Source organism: Pelodiscus sinensis, chromosome 2 (assembly GCF_052426305.1).
Source record: "Pelodiscus sinensis isolate ZL-2025 chromosome 2, ASM5242630v1, whole genome shotgun sequence".
Taxonomy (NCBI): domain Eukaryota; kingdom Metazoa; phylum Chordata; order Testudines; family Trionychidae; genus Pelodiscus; species Pelodiscus sinensis.
The window spans coordinates 83,593,391-83,618,242 of record NC_143053.1 but is presented as its reverse complement, the minus strand read 5'-3'; the positions used below and the strand labels follow the sequence as shown (position 1 = coordinate 83,618,242).

The following is a 24,852-nucleotide window of genomic DNA, read 5'->3' as shown; positions in this document are numbered from 1 at the left end:
CATTTTGTAAGTGCATATTTTTAATACAAAAAAAAAAAGATTTGTTCTTAGTGCAGCTAAATTAAAGTATTACAATTTATAAAAAAATAAACAATACAAGACCTCTTTGCAAGTACAGTTTGGACTCCCAAACTTGCATCTGCAAAATTCACTGTGGACACAAATTTGAGGGTACTGATTTTGAATATTTAACTGTCTGACCCACCATGACTCATAAACAAGTCCTGTTAGGTGACTCTGATTTACTGTCGCTGGTAACAAGTATTTCTTTTCTTACTACAGTATAAGGCTGATATTGTTGTTTCTAGGATGATGACTGAAAAACAAAATCACAGGAAAAGTGCACTACTTAGAAACTTTAAAGCTGAGTGCTTTAAATAGAATAAAACCGGAGTAATGTTGAGATGTGTGCTAAACATCCCAACTCCTTACTGATTAGGCTGCAGAGAATATTCAGTGAGTATCTCGTTCTTGCAAAAATGGTCTAGGCACCTAACTCCAAGAGGATTTGCAACTGATAATCTTTAGCAGAGAGAAGTACCTACATGCAGCCCAAACTTAGTCATCAAACTCCCTCAGAAGGTTGACAAGTCACACCATGCCGACATTTTTTTATGAATCTAGTCCTAAATCCCTGGGAACCTCTCTCCCCTTGATACATGCACATTAATGCTAGTACTTAAATTTTCTCTCAGCTCTTTTCACCCTGAAGGATCCCAAAACTCTTGAAACACTCTGAAGAGGAACAGTCTGACTAAGCACTGAAATCTAGTTATTTATACCACAGAATGGATATATTCAGCCCTTATGTCACAGCTGAAATTATAATAGTTAGGGTGGCAGGACAGGAAGATGACTTCTGGCCAATATTTTCAAAAGCATGTGGGAATTTGAGGTCACCCATTGATGGATGCTCCACTTGACACATTAAATGGGCCTGCCTTTACCCCCATAAGTTGTCTCAAGTCCAGCACCCTAAAACTGCAGTAACCCAAATCACCAGCCACTTCAAAAAATCTTGGCATTTTGGCTTCAACACCTGGGATGGAGTAAAAAAGTGTGAGATGGGAGTCAAAGAAAAAAAAAGTTGCAGTAATCATTAGGCTTGGGGAAAAGGTCAACCAAAGCTTGGGCGGGGGGGGGGGGGGGGGTAGGGAGAAGAGTTAGCTGGGCTGAAGGTGGGGGAGGGGAAATTGTAAAAAATAAATGTTGGGGTGTGATACATACTGGATGTAAATGGAGGAGAGAGAGATGAAGGTAAGGCTGGATAGCTGACATAATGATGGGGCTGTCAACATCATTGACTCTAGCAGCAGGAGGAAAAAGAATCTAGGAAGAAAGATTAGATATCAATTTTAGCCATATTAAATGTAAGAAAGCAGTGGACATCCAGGAAGAGGTGTTGGGGGAAAAATGAAGTGATAAGAGCCTGGACAGAAAGGGAGAAGCCAAGACAGGAGAGGTGTATTTGAAAGTCAGTGGCATAAAGGTGATCCTAGCAGTCATGGGAAAGGATGCAGTGCATGTGATCTCTAAGAACAGACTGTGGCATTGAGTTATAAGGGTCTAGTTTCTGTTGTAGCCCAAGTATAGTCTTTTTTTTTAATGTTGCTTAAAACCTTGTTAGAACGGGGAGCCAGAGTCCTGGCAATAACAATCAGGAGAAAGGGATGTGGGTGTGTCATAACTCTGTAGCTGGATCCCATTGACAGATTTTGACAGTTGCAGACACATAAAAGCTAACAAAACACTACAAGGAAATACTTTTTTAACCACAGTGTCTTCTACACTTCTCTGGGTGTAACTTGCAGAAGGGGTTATTTAATTAAATAATAGTCTTTCACGGATTATTTAAAATGTAGTCAGCTGTCACTTGTCAAATAAACACTTCTGTATCATGAAACATGTCAAAAAGAAATCTGCAGCTTCCTTTGTATCTCTTGGTTAGTATTTTTTAACTTTTTTTTATTGAATATAGAGTTTACAAAGAGTGGCTTAGGGATTCCTGTTGCTGCAGTAGAAAATCATTTTTACAAACATAAGACTCCCAGTTCAGAGTCCCACTGACTTTAGTGGAACTTTGCATAGGTGAATCCTTAATTCTGCCCAGAGCCCTTGGCAGGATCAGAGCAATGTGAGGAATACTCTGTTTAATATAATTCTATCTAGATAAGAATTAAAATGCTTTTGAAAGTCAAATCTGCTTTCCCATGACAAGACACTTCTGAACGCTGCATATAAATGGTGAGGCCTTTTCTGGTTTGTGGTGCTGCACCAGGTATAAAATTGCACAAGAAAAAACTGAAATGTCTCAATATAATTTAGTTGGAAATAACAATATCATAACTCATCTTATGGCTAGATTCACCTGTGTGTGCTCAGTCTCCTTTTGCTGCTTTGCCAATACCCGGTTTAACCTAGGCTAGTGGTAAAGGTGGGATTGTGGTTCCTTTGTGTTGCCTTACAGCAGTAGATACATATCAAAGATCTGGCCTTTAACTTTTTAAAAAGTGATTATAAAACCCCTCTTCTCATCATATATAAATAATATAAAAACTAGAGATGGGCCCCAACCAAAACCTCATATCCAAACTCCCTTAAATATTGGTAACATTTCAAATTAAATGTATGTTTTTCTGTATGCCAAGAACAGATATTTTACTCTCAGTGAAAATGACCTTTTTTAGATTTAGAAAAAGACAATAATAAAACTTGCAAGGCTTGTTTGTGTCTCTTCTTTAACTTTCTGCATCGAAGTGAATACAAAATGTCCGCTTGTCTCTCTGCAGACACCAGAGTCCTTAGTGAATTAAAGGTCATTGAGCACTCAGTAAACCACAGAACGCAGGTCTGAATCCAAATGCAAATTCTGCAAATGACAACCCTCTTTCAAATAAGCCAAATTACAAGCCCAATCTAAATACACTCTAACTTTGGAATTTTAAAAATGGGGTTTGAATATCAGTCTCTAAGAAAAACCAAGCGAGTTGCAAAAGACTTCCTTCAGAGATCTTTTTCCTTGTGTTTGACAGGTGAATAGTCTGAAAGGCAAAGAAAATTCTCTTCAAGTAATTGAATCTACCTCATACTTATATCAGACATTCCACCACTTTGGCATCCTGTGGAAATGGTAATCATGCCATTCAGTACTGGAAAGTTTGTAATCCACCACTCAAGAGGGATCGGGGGATGTATGTGGATGATGGTCAAGAATACTGTAATTATGGAGTTGGGATAGAATAAAGCAGTGAAGTAATGTGTGTCTTGAGCTGAACTTTTCTTGTCACAGTAGGCAGGCTCCATGTGTAATTGAGATGCAGCTTTTGTTTGTGTTCTCACACCCAGGGTAGTAAAACACAGGGAAGGGCTCACTCATCTGGTAGTGATAAATGAAATTCCCATTTCCTAGTGCATCAAAGATCTTATCGCTTCTTAGACCCCAGCCGCTTCCTCTCCTCCTCCCCAGAATAACCAGACACATTTTCATTTATCTGAAAACTGAAAAAGATTGTATGTTCATTGGCATGTTATTAGCTTACATCTACTGCAACCAAATGGATTTTCTGGAAGCAGAAACATTGCTACAGCTGTTATTTTCATATACTTTTTAATTAAGACATTTCATGTATCTTTACATAATGTGATTGTGGTGCTTTTTTTCCCTCAGATTAATAACATATTTATATTAGTGTCTTTCTTCCTGAAGTACTTTGCAAACTAAATACAATACCATATACATACAAAAAGCAGCCACTGTGGGTTAGAAGGTTAGAGCCATATAATTGTGTAAATTTTGGAGAAAGACACCAGAAGGGCAAATCTCTACATTTATAAAACTGCCAAGAGCTATTTAATACCTATATAGAGTAGACAGGATGCTGGTTTTTAAGGTTTCATTCAGAGGAACACATAGGCAGTTAGACAGCCCTGCTGGAATTTAATACCCTGACCACAGAATTGCTAGGTATTCTCATGCTTTACATCACCAAACCAAGCATCTGCTGTTGTATTCACTTTCACATTGTCTTAAATACTTTAAAACGCAATTAAATTTCCTACAAATGTTCCCATTTGTATTTAGCAGTGGTTTTCCTGGTTTGAAATTGAACTGATATTGACAACTTTCTCTTTTTTGTCTCAGTTAATTGCTGTTTTGAGCACTGACGGCATTATGAGGGAACAGCAGAAGAGCTTAGTGATTAAGATGTACTAGTTAAACCTGTTCTCCTTCTTGACCTCTGTGACAGCCAACCTTTCTGGATCCACAGAAAATAAAATATCTAGAACCATATTTTAAAGAATTTAAAGGGCAAATCAAACATACATGCATTTCTATGTGACAGGAGAAAATTGTCTTATTTTTCAAAGATTAAATGAATTTTGAAAGCCTTCTCATATGCTCCAGGAGGATGTGAAATGTGGGGAACTTGAAGAGCGAAGCGGTTGTTCTTTTGAGTCATGACAGCTTTTTGCCTGGAAGGTGGGTCTTACTAGATTCAATCTATGTTACAGAGGGATAAACGTGTTTAAGAGGGGATGTTTTGAACTAGGGGCAGAAATACAGATTGGCCCTGGTGAGAGAAACCCAAGGGACTAAGGCTTTGTCTACACTGGCAAGTTTTGGTGAGGAATATGCCTTTCAGAGACAAACCTGAATGAGCATTCACACTGTAACATGACTCTTGTCAAGAAAAGTGCCCATTTTTATGGACATAAAACTTCCTACTCTACCAGGCACTTTTTTCTTTTCCCTTCTATTTTTAACAAGCAAGCAGTGTAGACATCTTGAAGTATCTTGTCACTGATTCTGGCCTCCAGGAAGTGTCCCACAATACCCAATCAGTCCCTCTGGCCAGCACTTTGAACTATGCTGCCCTGCAGCCAGGTGACCAACTAACCACTCCACCTCTTTGCAAGCCCCATGAAATGTAAATCCCATTTCCTGGTGGCCAGCTTTTCTGTGTGAGTTCATTGGAGAGAATAGTGACTGTCTGTTTTCATCCACATGTTTGTTGAGGCTTTTGATGCAATGGAAGAAATACACCACACAGGTCTGACTGTCTTAAAAATTGTGGTTCCCTATGCATCCTGAGCACCTGCACACACACCCACTCCCAGTAGACTGGTTCAACATGCAGCGGTTCATGATGCCTTCCCAGGTGCCCATGCTTGGCCTTTGCACCACGTGCTCCCCCACTTGGATCATCACAGAGCTGTCAGATCTGATCAGTGTGTGGGGATAGGAGTCTATTCAGTCCAGAGAGTGACCCATAGGAACTGGGATACGCATGGGCACGTTTCTTGATCCTTGGGTGGAAAGGGATATAAGCAGACAAGCTGTAGTGCAGAGCGAATATTAAAGAACTCAGATAAGCCTGTCATAAGGCCAGTGAAGGAAACTGACACTCCAGTGCTTCACCAAAGATCTGCTGTTTCATAAGGAACTGGACACAATCCTCAGCAGTGACCCCGACTTCCACCCCCAAAGACCTGTGAATGCTTTGGCGGGCACGGAAGCAGTACGCAGAGTACCTAACATGGAGTATGAAATAGCAGACAAAGAGGTTCAGATACACGAGGATCAGGGGCTTCCCCTGGTGTTGCCAAGTGTGTCTGGCATCCAGGAACTATTCTCCAGTCCTGAGGGCATAGCCAGTCTGAGCAACCATTTTCTGGGGACCATGAAGCAGAAGATGAGATGCAGGATAAATGTCTGTGGCTTGTGGCGTGCAGTGTTGAAGGCATAGAAAAGTGGGAGGTTGGCTGTCCCTCTGTAGCTAATTGGTGTAGCCAAGCAGGCTGTTCAATGTAATCTCAGTGGAATCCTGCAGAGAGATGCTATTGAAATATTTCCTGAGGCACTTTTTAATTTCTGCCACAGGTTCCAGCAGTATAGCGTTGGCCGCTCCCCCAGTGTAGGAAACAATCCCGTACCATTCAGCAATCCCTAGTGAAGACACCAAAGTGGCACATAAGTGGGCTTCAAATGGAGTCAGGGGGAAAGCCACAAGCCTGGAGAAGTTGTGCTCTAGTTTCCCTCCTTACCCTCAGCAGGGAGATGTCTGCCAGTGGGATACCTGCCTGTAGAGAACTGTGGTATAATTAGAACTATTTTCCTGCTAAGGAAATTTTCGAACCTAGGCTGCAATTTCTTTTGGCTGTATGCACAGCTGCCAGCCACCCCAATCTTCTCACTCAACATGATTACAGTGCTTGCCGAGATGCGTTCCTTGTCAGGTTGAGCAAGAAATTGAGTGGAAATGTTGGAAAAGGGGTTTGTCAGTGAAATGCTACAATGTAGGAATTGATAGTGAGAAACTCCTTTTTGTGCATTGTGCTGAACAGCTAAGACCTTGACAGCCACGTCACGGAATGTGGCAGAGAGATTGCAACAAATAAGAAAGCGCCTGAAAAGAAACAGGAAGGTTATAGTTTATGAAGTGTTAAATCAATTAGCGAATGAGTACAGACATCGGGAACAATGCTTGGAAAGGGAGCTGCAGAACTGAAAGACAATCAGGCCTTCACCAGGCAGGCCACTGAATGCACGATCAGGGTGATGGAGGAAAACACAGAGATCGAGAGTCCTCATTTTCTCATGCACTCCACCCCTGAATTTATTTACTCGTTTAAGAGTCAAACATGCACTGAATTTATTTTTAAAAGAGCATATAAAGAAACCAATTCAAAGAAACAGTTCTTTGCACAGAAGTAAAATAAAGGTCATAGATTAGTCCTTCCAACTTCAGTGTCCGTTATGCTAGGTGTGTGCAGGTTTCATTCTCCACTCCTGGAGAGTTTAGCTGTCCTCTTAGGGGTGGCCACATCTGTACCTGGGTGCCTCTGCTACTCTGAGCAGAGGCTATGAAGGGCAGAACCACCCCATCCACTCTTCAGTCCCTCTTTACCATTCCTGGTCCATTGTGGCCATGTGCTGTCAGTTGTTCCTCTCTGAACATGCATGATTTTCGATACTAATACTCATTTTGGGGTCCTCAAACTTGCCTTTTTTTCTTGCTTGCTTTCTTCTACTATTCGCCAGTCAATAGACTCTGGGCAAATGGGGCCACAGCTGTCCTGGTCCCCATCTCTGGCCTCCTCCTGGCTATTCTTCAGTATAACTGTCCCTCCTACCATACCCTTCCTTTCCATTTTATGAGAAACAAATTAATTCCATGCACAGCCCATACTCCTGGCATAACCCACTCCGACCTTGCTTTAAGTTATGATTAGAGGAAGCTGCATACCGAATTTGGTAGTCCTAGCTCTTACCATTTAGGAAAAGTTCTTGAACAAATGGACTTACAGACAGACACGCACACATTTATAAAGTATAAAGTAAGATAAGACTGTCGTTTCTCAGTCTCATTTAAGTAAATTTCCCAGAGCAGACAAGCCCTAATGAACTAGTGCCTCAGAATGGTGCCCAAACACTGGCCCGTATGCAGAGGCACCCCCTATCCCATGCTGCACATAGGCCTGCAGTGCTACTCTACCAGCTACCACCTCACCCCTCCTGTCCCTCTGCTGTGCCCAAAGTGCCCTATGGGGCCATGTGCGCATGCACCCCAAGCAGCTCCCTCCCCTACTCAGGCTGGGTCCAACTAGCCAGTCAGAAAGAACGTTTCGTGGCACATGTTGTCCCGAATTTTGTTCAGTTTCAGGGAGATGCCTGCAGAAGCTGTTCTACCAGAGACCATGGCGAGGGCAGCTGAAGCAGGCATTTCCTATACAGCTGATTTTAGTACAATCTCAAGTGTGCTGACCTGGGCTTAGAGGCTTGCTGCTGCAATGCTGTGGCAGGCTGTCTCTCCTCTCCCCTTTTAGGGGTGGTATAAAGGCTGTCAAGCAGCAGTGCATGGAGGTGCCCTGAGCTGTCAGTCAAGAGTGACCAGTAGGTACATTAATGCAGCAGACTTAATTTCTACTTTGAAATGAGGCACCACATGCCTAAATAGCTGGTGTGCTGTGACCACTGTTTCTGACAATAGTGAGACCTGTTTTGTCATCCCCTACCTTGGTTGTTGTATGACCTCTTGTCTCTTATCACATACTTAGATTGTAAACCCTTTGCAACAGGCTCTGTCTTAGTGTGTATAAACATGACTTCTTTGAACTATACCTTTATATTTAAAAAAAAATGTGGTCCACATTTACCCCCCAACCCCACCCCAGGAAGTCCTTCATACAGGCCTGAAACATGACTGCATTTCAGCAGTAGGTGACATAAATGTGATTTATCAATATATGTAGTGTGTATATCATTTCAGATCCTTTATGATAAAAGGTGTTAGACAAATGTAAATTACATTATCATTATTATTAACTAGAACTGGTTGAATTACTCATTGTGACCAACATTCATTGCAAATTTATCCCTTTTCCCTGTTTGCAAATGCTTCATCGATTTTTATAACTCTATTTCTTTTTTGTAATTAGTCCACAGGCAGTTTATACAACACATTTTAGTTTGGATTATTCATGAACTGTTCACTATTTATTCTTTGTGTTGTGCGATTGGTCATCTGACAATGGCATTGTTTCCACTCTGTGATTAGATGAAAATAACAAATAGAGAACAAATCCATACCAGGTTTAGCATGCATATATAGGTGTCTATATGAAGAACAGCCATTCCCAAAACATTAATGCAAACAAAAATTCAAGTTACACAAATGTTTCCAGTGGCAAACAACAAATGATCAGAGCATGGTCAAATAGAACAGCTGTATCAAATCTGAATCAGTTGGCTAGTACTGTTTTGCAATACTTTACCAGCATTATTAACACCTCTGACTAATTTCTGTTTTATAATTTCTGTAGGAAAGTAAAGAGAAATGTTGCATTGTGTGAATAGTTATGGTGGCTAACTGATTTGGACAAAGGATACAGACTTGGAGTAGAGCGGCTTTCTCTTTTAAATTCCATGTATTCTTGCTTCCTCACCAAGTTGTTTTCTGGGGACCACTGTCCAGAGAAGTCCCAAAATATGAAATATTGACTGCAAAAGAATGCATTTATGTGAGCAGTGGGATATGTTAGGGGTGGGACTCGGGAAGAGGAAGCAAAGAGACAGTGCAGAAAGTTCTGCGGAGAAAGGAAAAATAAAATCATGAAAAAGGTGTTTGAGTTGAAAATCTGCAATTTACAAGCATTTATAGGCTCCTATGGATTTGTGGGATTAATTTTGCAGGAGTTTGCAACGAGTGTATGTGAGTTTTTGATCTCCAAAAGCATTTACATAGATTCAAAATGGTCTAAATAGTTCAAATTGTCAACGTTCAGTGTGTTTTGATTTGGGCTTTTTTATATCTATTAACTGATGGCCCAGCATTAACTTTCAATTATGCAAGCACAAAAATGCATTTTTAGGTTCCTACATTTGTGTAAATTTCAGAAATTCTGAAACAGTTGTGTTGAGTAGACATGAGTGGGCATCATGGCTCAGACCTTAAATAAAAAATTGCTAACCCTTTGCTTTAGAGAAAGTTGCAACTGAATCTTGGGAGAGAAGACATGGAGAAAGAGAGAAATATAAAATGAAATCAGCAACAGTCTTATTCTAATGGTGCTACTTTGTAATGGTGCGAACTATGGCAAGCATACCTTGGGTTTTGGCAAGAGATGCATTCAGACTTCAGGGGAGCATGATCATCTTGTTGAGAAAATTTAAAATTCCTTTGTTGTGAAATTGACATGAATTAAAAAAATTATGAAGGTAGCAGGCGCTGAGCATGTAGCCTGCATTGAAGTGACAAGATTTTGTGTGTGAAGCTGCTCACAAGCAGTGAATTAGAATTTCCTCAGGGACCCTAGTTCCTGCTCATTTCATAACCCATTTTACATGCATTTCTTCAGGGACATTGTGGGGGTTAAAAAAAAAGGAAAATGTCTTTCACTCCTGTCTTGTTGAGGCTGGTTTTAGCCTATCCCTTTTCATGGATCCCAGGACCCCAATCTTTCCTTGTCTAAATCCTTTACTTTCTGAAACAACAGGGAGTGGCTACTGCCCTTATTTTAGCCCAAGACTCACACAATAGGTGATTTCTGAGCTGTGAGTTATTGAAATGGTTTTATCTGTTTCCTGGGGTGATAGTAAATGAGATGTCAATATAATCTCTTTTGTGCTGATGGCATTCAGTCTGATGGCTAGGAATTTTTCATGCTGGGCTAGTATTTTAAACTGATTTGTTGGCATATTAGTAGGACTCATCAAATTTGTTATATATAAAAATAAAATGAGATCACTCATAGTTACTTCAAGAATCCTACTTAATGAAGTGGTAACTAATTAAATGTACATTTAGAATATGCAAATTATAAACACCTTTTGGGCTATTCAGATGCATAGATTTTCTGTTGATTGTTCTTGTCTCTGTGGAATAAACATACAGTGTGTTCAGACGCAGACCTTCTCAGCAAGACAATCCTATTTCCCCAATTTGGGACAAAGTTAATTTTCTCAGGCTTGATAAAAGTTTATTGTTTTTCTCAAAATCAAGTCAATGAAAGCAGATACAATTTCTTGCCTTATGCTTTTTTTTTTTCTAGTTTTCCTTCTCTTTGTAAATCTTTATAATCTTCTCTTTAACTGCCATCAGGCTGGCTCCTCCCTTGACTGATAAAGGAATTGCCCCAGACAGGTGACAAAGAATGGTAAACTCTGTTTTAACTGATTAATTGATAAGGTTATGCATAATTACAAAGAGACTAAACCTTTGAGCTGTCAGGTCTCTGCCTCTCTGGTGACAAGGTCTAGTTCCTGCTTCCTCCCTCTAAAAGCCGCATAAGTTCACTTCTAATTTGTCTTGTTCCCTTTCTTTTCCCTTCCTCCAGGAAGACTTCACATTTCATTTTCTCACGAGGAAAAATAACAGATAACATATTTGTTTTAGACATTCCTAATGACTGTATGAAGCACCCAAAAAATGGCAGATGTACTGAACAACCTGAATCAAGTCGATACCTCTCCATGTGAATTAACACTATTGTACAACACACATGTGGCAGTTGCTTTCCAAAATGCTGCTTGGTATATTATGTGTTTATTAGCATTCCTATGAACTCTAAGAAAAATACACAGATCATATTTACTTTGCCCAACTCATACTAAACTTAAAATAACATAACTTAAAAAACAACAATGGTTTTGTAGCATCTTATAGACTAAAACAATATATATAAATAGTATCATGAGCTTTTGTGGCCCAACCCTCTTCTTCAGATGATAAATACATAGAGATAGATCCTCTGTTGGTATAAATGGACTTCAATGGAATTTTGTTGATTTGCATTGGCTCATACTAAACTTCACCTATCCTATATGAACTAATAGTTTTCTTCTTAATTTATGTTAGCTTTGTTTTCTTGTTTTTGGCATTTGGAGAATTTTCTTCCAGAATACTTCTGATTAGAAAATATCAGTCCTTTCGCATTCTGGCATCCAAGTAAATTTTGACCAACCTCTCCATAAATTTCTCTATATGAAACATTATAAAATAAAATTCCCAAGCCAAGCAGAAATGCTGTTTGACTCCCTGAGAGTTTGATCTTGTAAGGTACTGAGCACTACAGCTCTTAAATCCTTAATTTGAAGTATGTGATTAGATCCATTGACTTCAAGAGGATTATTCATCTGCTTAAAGTTAAGCAGCTGCTTAAGTGCTTTGCTGGATCAAGGCCAAAGTGCTCAACACTGTAAAGGAGCCCTAGGAAAATTATTTCAACATGATCAAGTAGTTTGCTTAAGAATAATATAGGCAGCTACTGAAAATATTCAACTGCATTTTACATACTTTATCCTAAATAACTTGTTGTTTACATTTATCTCAAAGAACTTCTAGTCTGGACTGCTTTGAAAAATCTGAAGTCTCAATGCTGATGAGCATACATTGTTTATGGAGCAGTACACATGCCTAGATTCACTGCATGTATCTAATATAAATATATTTATTGCATATAGTATAACTTCTCTAAGATGAGGTTCTATTCCAAAAAGTAAATTTCTAAAAATAGCTCCATTTTTATTGTGTTTTACAGATTTCTGGATCAAATACATTTTTTACAGGTAAAAAATGTGCCGGTTCTGCAAACTCAGCCTGGGTGCATCAGTAATAAAAGTTCAGTTACATCTGTACAGCCTTGCTAGGGTAGCACAGGAATAATTGATTAGAATTCAGAGCTTGTCAACACTCAAGGGTTGTATCAATAGAGCTGTCAGTTTGATAAATCAGTAAACTGAGTTAGTTAAGTTGGGGTAAACTTCTTGTGTGGAAATTCTTATTTCAACCCTATTATCTTCCGTTTAAATTTTAGGAAACTAATCCAGAATAAAAGTATCCATGAAAGAGGTTGAGTTTGAACCAATTGAACTTAATTAGTTTCTAAATCAGTTGAGTTAAATCAGTGATCAAACAATGGGTAGACCATTCTCTTGAAAACAATAATATTCATAATGAACACAATAAAAAAGACTCATATTCATTCCATCATAACTGACTTGGCTCTGCAAGGCTAATGTGGGTAAAAAAAGAGTAAAAAAAATCACATTTTAAAGTATCAGTAGTTCAGTTAAAGATGACTGCTGTGCAGTGGTTAGAGCAATACATGCTTATAACACAAATGGATAGGTATGTTAATATCCAACTTGATTGTGAGTAATTTGATGATATGGTATCTAATTGGCTCAATCAAGTAATTTAGGACCTGAAAGACACATGAATTCCCATGATTATATGCAAAGGCATTACTTACAGATTTTAAGGCCTCTGAGTTGTTCTCAGACTTTTGTACTGGTGACCCCTTTCACACTGTAAGCATTGGAGTGTAACCGCCCCTTATAAATTAATAACACATTTTTTAAATCTTTAACTCTCTCATAAATGCTGAAGGCAAAGCAGGGTTTGCAGTGGAGACTGTCAGCTCACAACCCCCCTCGTTACAACCTCGCCACCCCTCAGTTTGGCTACGTCTAGACTGCATCCCTCTGTCTACAGAGGAATGCAAATCAGGCACATCAAAATTGCTAATGAAGCAGGGATTTAAATATCCCACACTTCATTAGCATAAACATGACCACCACTTTTTTCCAAAATGGAGCTTTTTCGAAAAAACCATCAGTCTATACATGGATCTGTCAAAAATAAACCCTTTTTCAACAGATCCTGTATTCCTCAAAAAATGAGGTTTACAGGATCTGTCAAAAAAGGGTTTAGTTTTGACAGCTCTGCGTCTAGACTGCTGCTTTTTTTTTCTGAAAAAGCTCCGTTTCGAAAAAAAAAGCAGCGGCCATGTTTATGCTAATGAAGTGCGGGATATTTAAATCCCTGCTTCATTAGCAATTTCAATGTGCCTAATCTACATCTCTCTGTCGACAGAGACGCCCTTTGAGTCCCCCCTCATAGTCTGACCTCTTGCACAAATAACATAGGCCATGGAATAATAATTCCTATATTGAGGCCAATCTCACTACTGGGTGAGCTAGCTATTCCTAAAATGACTGGCTGAAATTGCAGCTTTGATTGTGTCATCAGGATTCATCAGGTAGAGAGGAGATAACAAGACCAACAAGAGCAAAACATTACTCTTTAAATTGAACTGTGAAAGAGGTGCTTTCTTTTATGAAAAGTTTAGTAAACTACGAGCTTAATTCTGAGCTCACTTAGGGTATGTCTAGACTACAAGCCTCTTTTGAAAGAGGCTTTTTTGAAAGATACTTTTGAAAAAGCCCATTTAGAAAAAGAGCGTTTAGACTACAAGCAGATTTTCTGAAAAAGTGAAACGCTTTTTTGAAAGAGAGTCTAGACGTTCTCTTTCAAAAAGGTATAGTCTGCATTCAATAGCACCTTTTTTTGAAAGAGTACTTTCGAAAAAAGGCATTATTCCTCGTAAAATGAGGTTTACCATGATCGAAAAAACTGCCACGTTCTTTCAATTTACTTTTGAAAGAATGCAACTGCAGCCTAGGTGAAGTTTTTTCGAAAAAAGGCCACTGTTTTCGAAAAAACCATGTAGTCTAGACACATCCTTAGGGTCTGCCTTGGTATATTATCCAGTTTCATTGCATTGAGTACTGATATGCACTGGCTATTAGTGCATTGGTGGGGCCTCTTTGTACATTTTAAATATTCTGTTCCAGTTGTATGTAAATGAGGGCAGGGGATAAAAGGCTAATGCTATCATCTTTTCGTCCACATATTGAGTACACATTTTAAAAATGGCATCTAAATTCACCTGCAAAAAATATATAAATATACAATGAAGTAACTGCACTGCAGTAAAGTAACTCCAAATTGGCATGCTCAGAATGGATATCACGGCAGAGATACAGGTACTTACATATGCTTGATTTTCAAAAGTGCTCAGCAACCATAGTTGGGGCCACATTTTCAAAATATAAGGTTTATTTTCTGTGCTCAGCATCCAAGTGTAACCCACACACCTTCTGGGTATGGTGCACTGTCCCACCTCATGGCACTGAGACCACTTACAGAGAGAATAGTAAGTCTGCTCCATAGCCATAGTTGACAGGCAGTTGGATTTTAGTGTATGCAGTAGAGGCTCATGCACTAAGCTCCAGAAGTCCCAGTTTCGATTCCATTAACAAGTATCTCCCATTATGACACACATGGCCAGATTTTCAAAAAAGTATAACATCCATTATGCTATCTCACCAGATGGGCCCAATTATCAAAATAGCTCAACTCTTATTTAGGTGACGAGATTTTCAGAACCATTTTGGGTGCTGACTTCTGGCCCCAATTTTGGGTGCTGAGCACTTGGGAAAAAAAAAGTCCAGCCCCAGGATTGCTACCCTCTGAGATACAGAAAACCAGGGTAGCTGTTGGCTACCCCTATCGCCACCAAAAAGAGCGCTATCGCTGATTTCCCCTAGGAGCCGTTTTGGTCCCTCCCACTCTTTATTCATGCCTGCTGGCGAGCCCCAGGTCTTCAGTGCTGACAAGCCACCAAGACTTTAGCAGGTCGAGGACTTACCCCAGAGAGCAGGGGAGTTGACAGGATTGCCGGGCCCTAGGCAATTAGAGTTTTCAGATGGTTTAACCAAAAATACCAAACAAGTGAACAGTCCAGTTTTTGGGCCCTCTGTCCAGTAAAAAAATTCAGAAAATACCGGATATAAGCAATGTCTGGTATTTTCTGGTTTTCTGGCTGGGTGCCCAATGAAAGCCTGGCGGGGGGAGGGGGGGAGTGGCTGGGAGCCTCTGGTTGCGTCTGACATAGGAGTGACACCTTGGGGAGGAGGAGAAGCCCTGAGCGCTGTTCAAGCACATTGTGGAGCAGTAGCTGGACTCGCTCGTGCTCCACTGGGACCGTACGTGGGACAGGCAGTGCCCTGGGATCTGCATGTGCCTGGGTCAGTCCCACTCCCCACCAACTGATTCTCTCCCCCCACATTCCTCCTCCTCAGCCAGCCCTGCTTCCTGCTGGCCGGTTCTCCTCCTCCCGATCTCCCTCTGCCAGCCCCACTGCCCCGGACCCCCCGACCCTGACCAACTCTGCTTCCCACCGGCCGCCCCCCCCAATCTTCCCCAGCCAGCCCCGCTGCACCCAACTCCCCCCCCCCCCCCCCTTCTGGCCAGCCCTGCTCCACTCCTGGCTGGTTCCTCCCCACCCTCCCCCGATCACATATATCCAGTTTTTTTTCTGAAGCTACCTGGTAACCCTATGGGTAATGTGGTGGGTTGGCTCTGCACTCCTAGAAGGAGTGGGGCCTCTGGAGGAAGGGGCAGAACCAGTACAGCCAGCCTCCAGTGCTACCCCCACCCTCCTACTCCTCCTTTTGGCTTTCAGAGATAGCCGGAGCCGCGACACAGGGCCCTAGAGCATGAGGCGCAATGCTCCTGCGATTCTAAAGGTCCCGGTGCTCTGGCCACCACTGCTGCTGCTGTAGCCAGGAATCCCCCAGCCCTTTAGAATCACCAGGCCCTAGGTAATGGCCTTCTTTGCAGCGCCACATCAGTGGCTTGCCAGAGGAGAACTATATTCCTATCATGTGATGTGCATAAAAGTTACAAGACTGCTACATGGGCATACAGCGTACAGCAGCAGTGGGCAATCAATTATAGTGAGTGGGCCGCACCAGTGACCCTCCTTCATTTCAGCGGGTCACATGACCCGTGTGCTCCTGCTTCTCCTCCTGATTCACAGTGTTCCACCTCAGGAAGGGTGGGGGAGCAGCTGGGACAGAGCATGAATCAGCAGATTCATGGTGCTCCAAAAGTGCTAGGAGGGCGGGAGAGGAGTAGGAAGTGTGAGGTTCCAGTGCCTCAGTGCACAAAAGATGCATGGAAGATTGGAAAAGAAAGAGGGTCCTCAGGCCACAGGTGGAACTCCATTTAGGCTGCATGCAGCATGTGGGCCGCTGGTTTCTCACCACTGGCTTACAGGGAATGTCGGTCCCAAGTGGAAGAAAAAAAAGGGGGAACGCTAAATCTTTTCAGCAGAAAGTGGCAAAGCAGTACAAAAATTGGTAGTAATCTTATCCAATGCTGAGTTACTCTGGAAGTGGGCCCTTGGGTATATGCAAATTCAGGTTTTTCACAAATACCTGTGGGTGCATTCTTTGAAAATTAGTCCATTTTAATTTATTGACATTGTTACCTGGTAAAAAGCTGGGAACTCTTTGCTGTTTATGTGCATTGTAGTAAAAACATAACAGAAATAGAATACCAATGTCCAATAAAGTGTTTTGCTAAAGATATACAACTCCTAGAAAATGTACAGGAAAAGAACCAAATCTCTTTAAGCTGCACATTATTACTTTCATCAACTGCAGTGTATTATCCATTCTTGGTGTAAGAATAATTAGCTGCCATTTTTAAAGTAGTTTCTTCTCTTCACCCTAAAAGCTTTTTCTATAGAACAAATTTATAGTATTCAAAAAAGTTTCTGAATTTCTTACTGTAATATTTGTGATGACACTTAATTTCTATAGAATAATATATTTTCAAGGACCCTTTTTCATCTAATATTTTTATATAGTACTCGTCTTCTTCAGATAACCAAGAGGGTTTGGAGAAGTGTTTAAGTTCAGAAAGAGTTAGAAAAACTCATCATACTAAGCTATAGCTCAAAGTGTGTCACTGATTAGCTCCGTTTAACACGGTAAAGATGAAAAGAAAGGGTAAATAATTTACAGACAGACTAAATAGGACAGTAATGCTGGATTCCACACAGACTCCCTTGCAGGCCTTGTGTAATGAATGACTTCATATCTTGTGCGAACTAATAGAAATAATAGTCTTCTGTCTTTTCTTCCCTTCCCAACACACCCTGATTTCCTTGAGAATAGAGGTTTGTATTGTATTGTGTATAACCTGCCACGGTGGTTTTAAACCAGTTTCCTTTTGAGAGAATCTGTCTGGAAGGGTGCCACATTTTTGTTTTATAGTGGTTCTATGTTTCTGCTTTTCTGAACATCTCCTCTCCTCCCCTCCTCCTCCCCACGATGGTTTGCCAGTAGCCAAAGGTTACTGATAAGTGAGTCAGCTTGCCTGAATTCCCATTCCATTGTCCATTGATGTATGTCGGTTACTGACTTATTTTATGTTACCCACAAAGTCCTTGTGTAAAGAAGAAACTTTTTTTCTCTCTAAATAGTTTAATATTATTTAGATGATTACTATCTGGCACAGCTCAAAGCAGAAGCAGGTGCCACTCATGTTGTTCGTTACTTCACTAGATGACATATGAAGGCAAATAAACTCATTTTCATTCACTGAGATTAATTTTAGATTTGCCATGCACAGTATACAGATTTATTTTAACTATGTCCTTCAGGGAAGAGAAAATCAAAGTTGTAACTACCTGAAACCATTGAAGATCACAATACATTTTTTTCATGAGAAAGGTGTTATACTTTGTTTTAGCCAAGTTGAAATTTAGATAATTAGATTCAATTTATATAAACTCCCCCTGCAGTTTCAGTTGTGTGTATTTCTTTACTTCTCGCATAACTGTCGTGTGATTGTCTGCTGTGTTCCAGCACGGGACGGGGAGGCGCTAAAATTTAGTAACAAGTGAATGATTCCTGTGAGACACTAATGCATATATAATTCCTTATATGTATGTATTAGATGGTTAGTGATATCCATGTAATAAATTGCACATAGACTCCTTTCATGTCCTCACCTGCACTCTGACCACTAATTTATCTCCACTGGGACAATGATTAAATTTTTGAACATCACAGAAACTTTAAACATCTAAGAAAAACATGTGCCAGGGGAATATTTTCATCTTTCCTCTCCACATGTGGAATTTTTCCCTCTGCATAGTTTAAATTGCAGGTGGCTATATTCAGCCTTATCCTGGTGACAAGTTTCTGGTGTCATTTCTTGCTTTCTTGAAGGGCAAGAAATTGCTGCTCTGTGGCACCCGCTTTTTATTAGGAGAAGCAGCACTTGCTTTTAAGCATTGAAGAACCTGAGATATTAGACCTTAATACTGTGACTTATTATGTATACTACAGCTTATTTTAAATCATATGTACAGCTTTCTATTGCCAATTCATTTCCAATTGTGTCTGTTTCCAAATCCTATAAGGGGTTATGTCACATTAATTAAGGCGCTTAACTTTATAATGTTAAGGATATGGAAAAAATGTGACATACCCAGAATATATAACATGGTATGTAAAGGCTCTACTGACTCTCATTTGGCATTACAGGCAGTCCCCGGGTTACTACAAGATAGGGACTGTAGGTTTGTTCTTAAGTTGAATCTGTATGTAAGTCGGAACTGGCGTCCAGATTTAGCCACTGCTGAAACTGATCAGTTTCAACAGCGGCTGAATCTGGACGCCAGTTCTGACTTACATACAGATTCAACTTAAGAACCCCAAGGCATCCCCAAGTCAGTTGCTGCTGAAACTGATCAGCAGCTGATTCCAGGAAGCCCTGGGGTAGGGGCTTCCTGTAGTCAGCCGCTGGTCAGTTTCAGCAGCGGCTGACTTGGGGACGCCTGGGGCAGAGCAGCTGGGGTGCTGCTGGGTTGGTCCAGTAGTGCCGCCGCTCCTCGGCACTACTGGACCAACCCAGCAGCACCCCAGCTGCTCTGCCCCAGGTGTCCTGATTCAGCCGCTGGTGAAACTGATCAGCAGTGGCTGAATCAGGACTCCTGGGGCAGAGCAGCTGGGGTGCTGCCAGGTTGGTCCAGTAGCGCCAAGGAGCGGTGCTGCGGGACCAACCAGCAGCGCCCCACCTGCTCTACCACAGGCCCGGGGCTTTGCTCCACGTCTCCCTGCTCTGCTGGCAAAGCCTCAGAGGCGCGGGACCCCTCCGCCTCCCAGCTTTGCTCCAGGTGTCCCTGGTCTGCTGGAGACGGTCCCCAGCAGACCAGAGGCACTGGGAGCAAAGTGGCAGCGGCGGCGGAGTCCCGCACCTCCCCGGCTTTGCCACAGCAAAGCCTCAGAGGCGCGGGACCCCTCCGCCTCCCCGACTTTGCTCCAGGTGTCCCTGGTCTGCTGGAGACGGTCCCCAGCAGACCAGAGGCACCGGGATCAAAGCGGCAGCGGTGGCGGGGTGCCGCGCCTCTGAGGCTTTGCTGCCGCTTTGCTCCCGGTGCCTCTGGTCTGCTGGGGACCGTCTCCAGCAGACCAGGGACACCGGGAGCAAAGCCGCAGCGGCGGCGGTGTCCCGCGCCTCTGAGGCTTTGCCAGAGCAAAGCCTCAGAGGCACGGGACCCCTCCTCCTCCCCGGGTTTGCTCCAGGTGTCCCTGGTCTGCTAGAGACAGTCTACAGCAGACCAGGGGCACCCGGAGCAGCTTTTCTCGCCCCGGAGGTCGAGGTGGCGGGACCGCTGCACTCTGGGCAGTCCCGCTGCCTGCGAGCTCCGGGGTGGGAAAGTCCTGTTCGTAAGTGCGGATCCGACATAAGTCGGATCCGCGTAACTCGGGGACTGCCTGTATATCCATGATTCATACCAATATTATGTTCACAGGCAGTTTAAAATATCTGATTAAGTGCTTTACTTCAGTTTCGGTTTTCATAAAGATTTGTAACCATCTGCCATTCAGCAATAAAGGAGGATTTTTTTATTAAGAAAGCATCAAAATTGAGTGTGTAATAATTAAAATATGTACTATGATAAACCAAAGCTGGGCCCAAACCAAAATTCCAGTTCCAAGCACTCCCCACATCATTTGGATGGAGCAAAGTAGGAAAAGTGTGGGCAGGAGAGATGGAAATTGACATCTGAATTGTAATCCAGATATTATGTCTGGGCCCTATCTCTATAACAGGCCAAATCTAAACCTTAAACCTGACCACCCCAGAATTTGGGGAGTTCTAGAATTTGAATTATGAGTCTCGCACTGGTAGCTTAGCTTGTAAGATCTTGGCCAATATGCCCATATCTGCCCATGTGCTGTACAGCATCTGAATGGAATATATAGGCACTATTGTAATAAAGATATTTAACAATAGTTAAAAGAGAAAAGTGGCCATCATCTTGAGAGCAGGTGACCAAGTAACTATATTTAATTTATAGATTAATACTTTGTTTTACATAAGTACTGATTGAACCCTTTTGCCACACCCTGTTAATTGTGGACATAATTGGTCTTTCCCCAAAAGGCAGTGACAGTTACCTAACTTTAAATCTGCATTCACTTATTCTTCCTTTTGCTAACCATGTTTATGTTAAATGGTCAAATTAGACATGGAATTGCATTGCTTACATATCGTCTCATTTGCAGTGTCCAAAATACTGTGTGAAACTGATCCCATTAAACAGCTCGATCTGTGTGCCTGCGGGTTTTGTAAAGCACCCGTCACTGGTTTATACAACCAGCCTGTGATTGCAGGCTCATGTTTGTTTCCTAGCCTTCATCTCCCTAGTGAGCTTGTTTAAACAACACAAGTGCTCTTGCAATGAAAAGTTTGAATTCAAGTCTTGAGATTAAGCAAGCCTGGATTTTTTTAAACCATTTCACTTCCTTCTGACCTGGGTGGTTGACACTCCTTGTTCCAAATTCCAGTCCTGTGACTTAGTACTTTGGAAACACTAGCTAGTAGAGGAAACACCCTCACTTTTTTTCCCCATTGGAGACAATTCTGTCCCACCAGGTATTTGGGATCAAAATACCATAAGAAGTCATGTCATAACAATAGGAAAGGATCAAAACTAATGATTCAGAGTTTATACATTAGTCCAGTAATACAAATGGAAATGATGGGCCTGATCCAAACCTCAATGAAGTCAGTAGGAATCTTTGCATTGACTTCACTGGTGGGAGCAGGTCCTATATATGACCCCAAAGGAAAGAATAGACTCTTTTGCAGTCAAAAGCCAAATGCCTCTTTAAACCCTACTGGTTGCCATATCACAAGTTGCCAGGTTCTTGAAAGTGATTGGGAAGAAAAATGAGGCACAAAGTCCATTTGCTTATTATGTTGCAGGCTTGAAGGGCTCGTTCAGCGTTGACATTTAGAAAGCAGCTGCTACAGATTGCAGGTTTACCATTGTTTTGTTGTAGTATCAGCAAAGGAGTGGCAGCAGCTTACATCATTTCCAGTAATGAAGTGCCTGGGGCTTTTTTTATGACTTGCACTCTGCCTGGATTTGCTCAGCCTGTGCCATGTGACTCCCAGAGACTCAGGCTATGTATTGACTTGTTAAAACCACTTTTCTCTTTTTCTTCTTACAATTCTAGCATGGATCTTGTTGATTCTTTGCTCCTCTCAGAGAACGTGTTTATAACTAGAAGCAGGCAAATTTCTCATAGTGTGACATGTTTTCCTTGTTGGATACATTGAGCAGCAATAAAATACCTCTAAAGCAGATGATTACCTACTATCGGAAAGTGTCCAGAATGTTAGTAAATACCAACATACCATGGATATTGTGTATTGGCTTTTTTTTTAGGATAAGATGACTAATGATGAGGCAGCTACTGTTATTACTGCTTCCCTTCCATATTTGAGAATCTTATCCCATTTGGGTTTTTTTTATGGTTTCCCCATCTGTTAAATTCAGATAATTATATTGCCTTGCTGAGGTGTTATGAGGATTAATTATTTAATGGGCCAAAATGACTCCCTCTGATACAGGGAAGTGCAACTTGTGGTGCCTCAAGGGAGGATCATCCGAAGTACTGCCACTAACACTCCAAGGACATTCTCCTGGCCATTAATCAACTCACTCATTTTTGGTGCAGATATGTTTCGACAGCACACAAGCCACATTCTCCATCAGTTTTTTTTAAGCCCATCTGCATGTGCTGCATCAACAGCAGCTAACTCCCCTGAACATCAGTAGCTTTTGCATTATAAATGCTGTGCTGCTTTTAGCGGCTCCAAAGCTAGTCAAGAGTTATACAAACTTCCATCCTGTTAAGAAATTGTTACCTTTTCTTTTGCACCACCAACCTGTTCTGTTTAAACCAGACCTTTGTTGACATTACAAACTACTGCACTTGTTTTAAAATCTTAAGATCTGGTTATTATTGAATACCCCCACCAAACCTCTACCCTATACAAAATCTGTAGTTTCTGGCAGACGCATCACAAATTAATCACAGGTTGTATTATTATACTTTCAAAACTTTAACTACTTCAGTGAACTTTTCTTTTTTTCCTTAATCATTTAGCATGCTTGAATCTACTGATGTAGAATTTTGTATTTACAGACATATTACCGGAAACTCTGGAATTTAAAAAAAAAAATCTAGTGAGCTGGTGATGCCTTTGACATCTTAGCAAATAAAATTAATGCATGCAGCCATCAAAAAGATATTAGGTGTGTGGATCTGGGTTAGCCAAATTAATGACATTGTAGCTTCTGGCTCAACAGGGCAGCAGAACAGCTATAGTGCAATGACCTTTCATGAAGGTATCACAGATGTCTGCCAGTTCAGACGATCTGATAAGTCACTTCTTGCCTTATGATTATTGTTAATAAGAATGTATATGAACATGTTTGCCTCTGAAGTATGCACAGATTAGTGCCTGCATTTATTTTCTTTAAAATAAAGTATTGCTTGATTGGGTTTTGGTTCCTGATAGGCTTTTTTTTCTCATTTTAAAGCATTCCACGATTTCACTAACACAGAGTGGCCAAATGGCCTTTAAAGATAGATATTAAGTTATTTATTTTCTCTTGGTGGAGTGCATTGCACATGTAATTTTGAATGCATCAGCCAAAATTTTCAAACCTAAAAACCTAAATTTAAGCTTCTAAATTCATATTCAGGCACCCAAATGACAGTGTTTTAACTTTCTGAAAAGCAGGGTGCCACAATCCCAATCAACCAGGGTCTTTCTTTATAGGCCCAATTCTGCAAAGTCTGGTGGAACTACTCACAATGTGTAAAATTAAAAAATATGCATAAATCTTTGCAAAATTGGGGCCACTATTTGCACAGGAGAAAACTGTGATAGGCATTAATTTTAAAGTAGCTTCTACAGCTATTTTTCATGTTTAATAAATGTTTCAAAGAGACCTGAGACCCATAGCAAAGAATGAGATATCTGTTCCATTCAAATGCACAGTAGACCTAGGTTTACATATGATTAGTGATAACAAACTTTAACTCAGTAGGCTCTTTGATTTTTTTTAGGTCCTGTCTATTCTATGGAGACAGTAATGGGATTGCTATGGCTGCGTAACTATGCTGACATAACCCCGTAGCATGGATGTAGCCTACAGTGATGGAAGGAGTTTTTCCATCACTGTAAAAACACCATCACCCTGAGCAACAGTAGCTAGGCTGACAGAAGCATTCTTCTTTTGACCTTCCGGCCTGTACACCAGGGGTTAGGTTGGCATAGCTACGGCACTTGGGGGTGTGAATGTTTCACACCCCTGAGTACTGTAGCTGTGTTGACCTAAATTTTAAATGCAGAACAGGCCTCAGATGTAATAGCCGAAGCTCCTGTCTTCACTGGCCAAACAACTATACTTAAAAAATCTTCCTAAACTTAGGTCTAACATTGTGTACAGAGGCCATTCTGGTAAACATATTAAACATGCCTCTATTATAAAAACATGGCTGCAGTAAAACATTGTGTAGAGTACAGTTTAGCCAGAGTGAGTGTCTGGAGCAGGGGTGGGTAATAATTATTTGAGGGGGCCACTTAAAAATTTGCAGGGAGTCCCAGACCAGACCAGAAAGGGCAGGGCCTCAAACTGAAGGGGCAGGGCCAGAATGTTTCCGGTCTTCTCCACCCACAGACCATGATTGGTCTGGGGGGTGGAGGAGCCCCTTTCCTACTACGCACCAAACCCCTGGCGGTGGCAGGAGACTTCCCATGCTCCTCCACCTCCAGGCCAATCAGGAGGTGAGGGAACATGAGAAGCCTTCTCCCACCCTGCCAGGAGCACATGGCACTTCTAAGTGCCACACGCTCCTCCCAGGGCAGGAGTAGAGCGGAGGAAATTTTGCACGCTCCTCCTGCCCGCAGGCCAATCAGGGGAGTGCACAAAGTCTCCTCCCGCCCTGCCAGGAGCACGCGGCATTTCAAAGTGCCCCATACTCCTGGACGGGCAGAGGAAACTTTGTGCACTTCCCTCTGCTCCCAGCCCCTAACTGGCCTGGGGGTGGGGGAGCGGCAGGGCCTCCATAGGCCGGATCTGGACCGCAGAGGCCCTTTTGCCCACCCCTGGTCTGGAGGCCAATCTTTGTTAATCTTGTTTAAAAACATGATATTTTGGAATACGCCCCATTGCTTGACACATTTAATTGGAATACCGTAAAGGAAATAATAAACAGGCAGAGGAGGGACTAGATGTCTATATCTGCGTCTTTTTCCACTTCGTGTATTAATAATCACGTGATTCACATTTGAATGAGCAGAAATATTACGTAGGGTAATTCAGCTCTCTAGCTGGAGT

General features: G+C 41.6%; 1 protein-coding gene and 1 long non-coding RNA gene across 5 annotated transcripts in view; one reads left to right on the top strand and one right to left on the bottom strand.

Annotated features, from left to right (window-relative positions):
• Nucleotides 1-24,852, top strand: part of DLGAP1 (DLG associated protein 1) — a 589,565-nt gene that overhangs the window by 520,545 nt on the left and 44,168 nt on the right. The gene's annotated exons all lie outside the window — the stretch shown is intronic.
• LOC112544026 (uncharacterized) overlaps nucleotides 1,201-24,852 on the bottom strand; it is a 28,654-nt gene continuing 5,002 nt past the window's right edge. For all 4 annotated transcript variants that reach the window (XR_016348793.1, XR_016348794.1, XR_016348792.1 and 1 more), the window contains 2 exons: nucleotides 10,328-10,375; nucleotides 1,201-9,001 (listed from right to left, as the gene is read on the bottom strand). This is a non-coding gene — a long non-coding RNA (uncharacterized LOC112544026). The remainder of the gene's footprint in view (nucleotides 9,002-10,327; nucleotides 10,376-24,852) is intronic.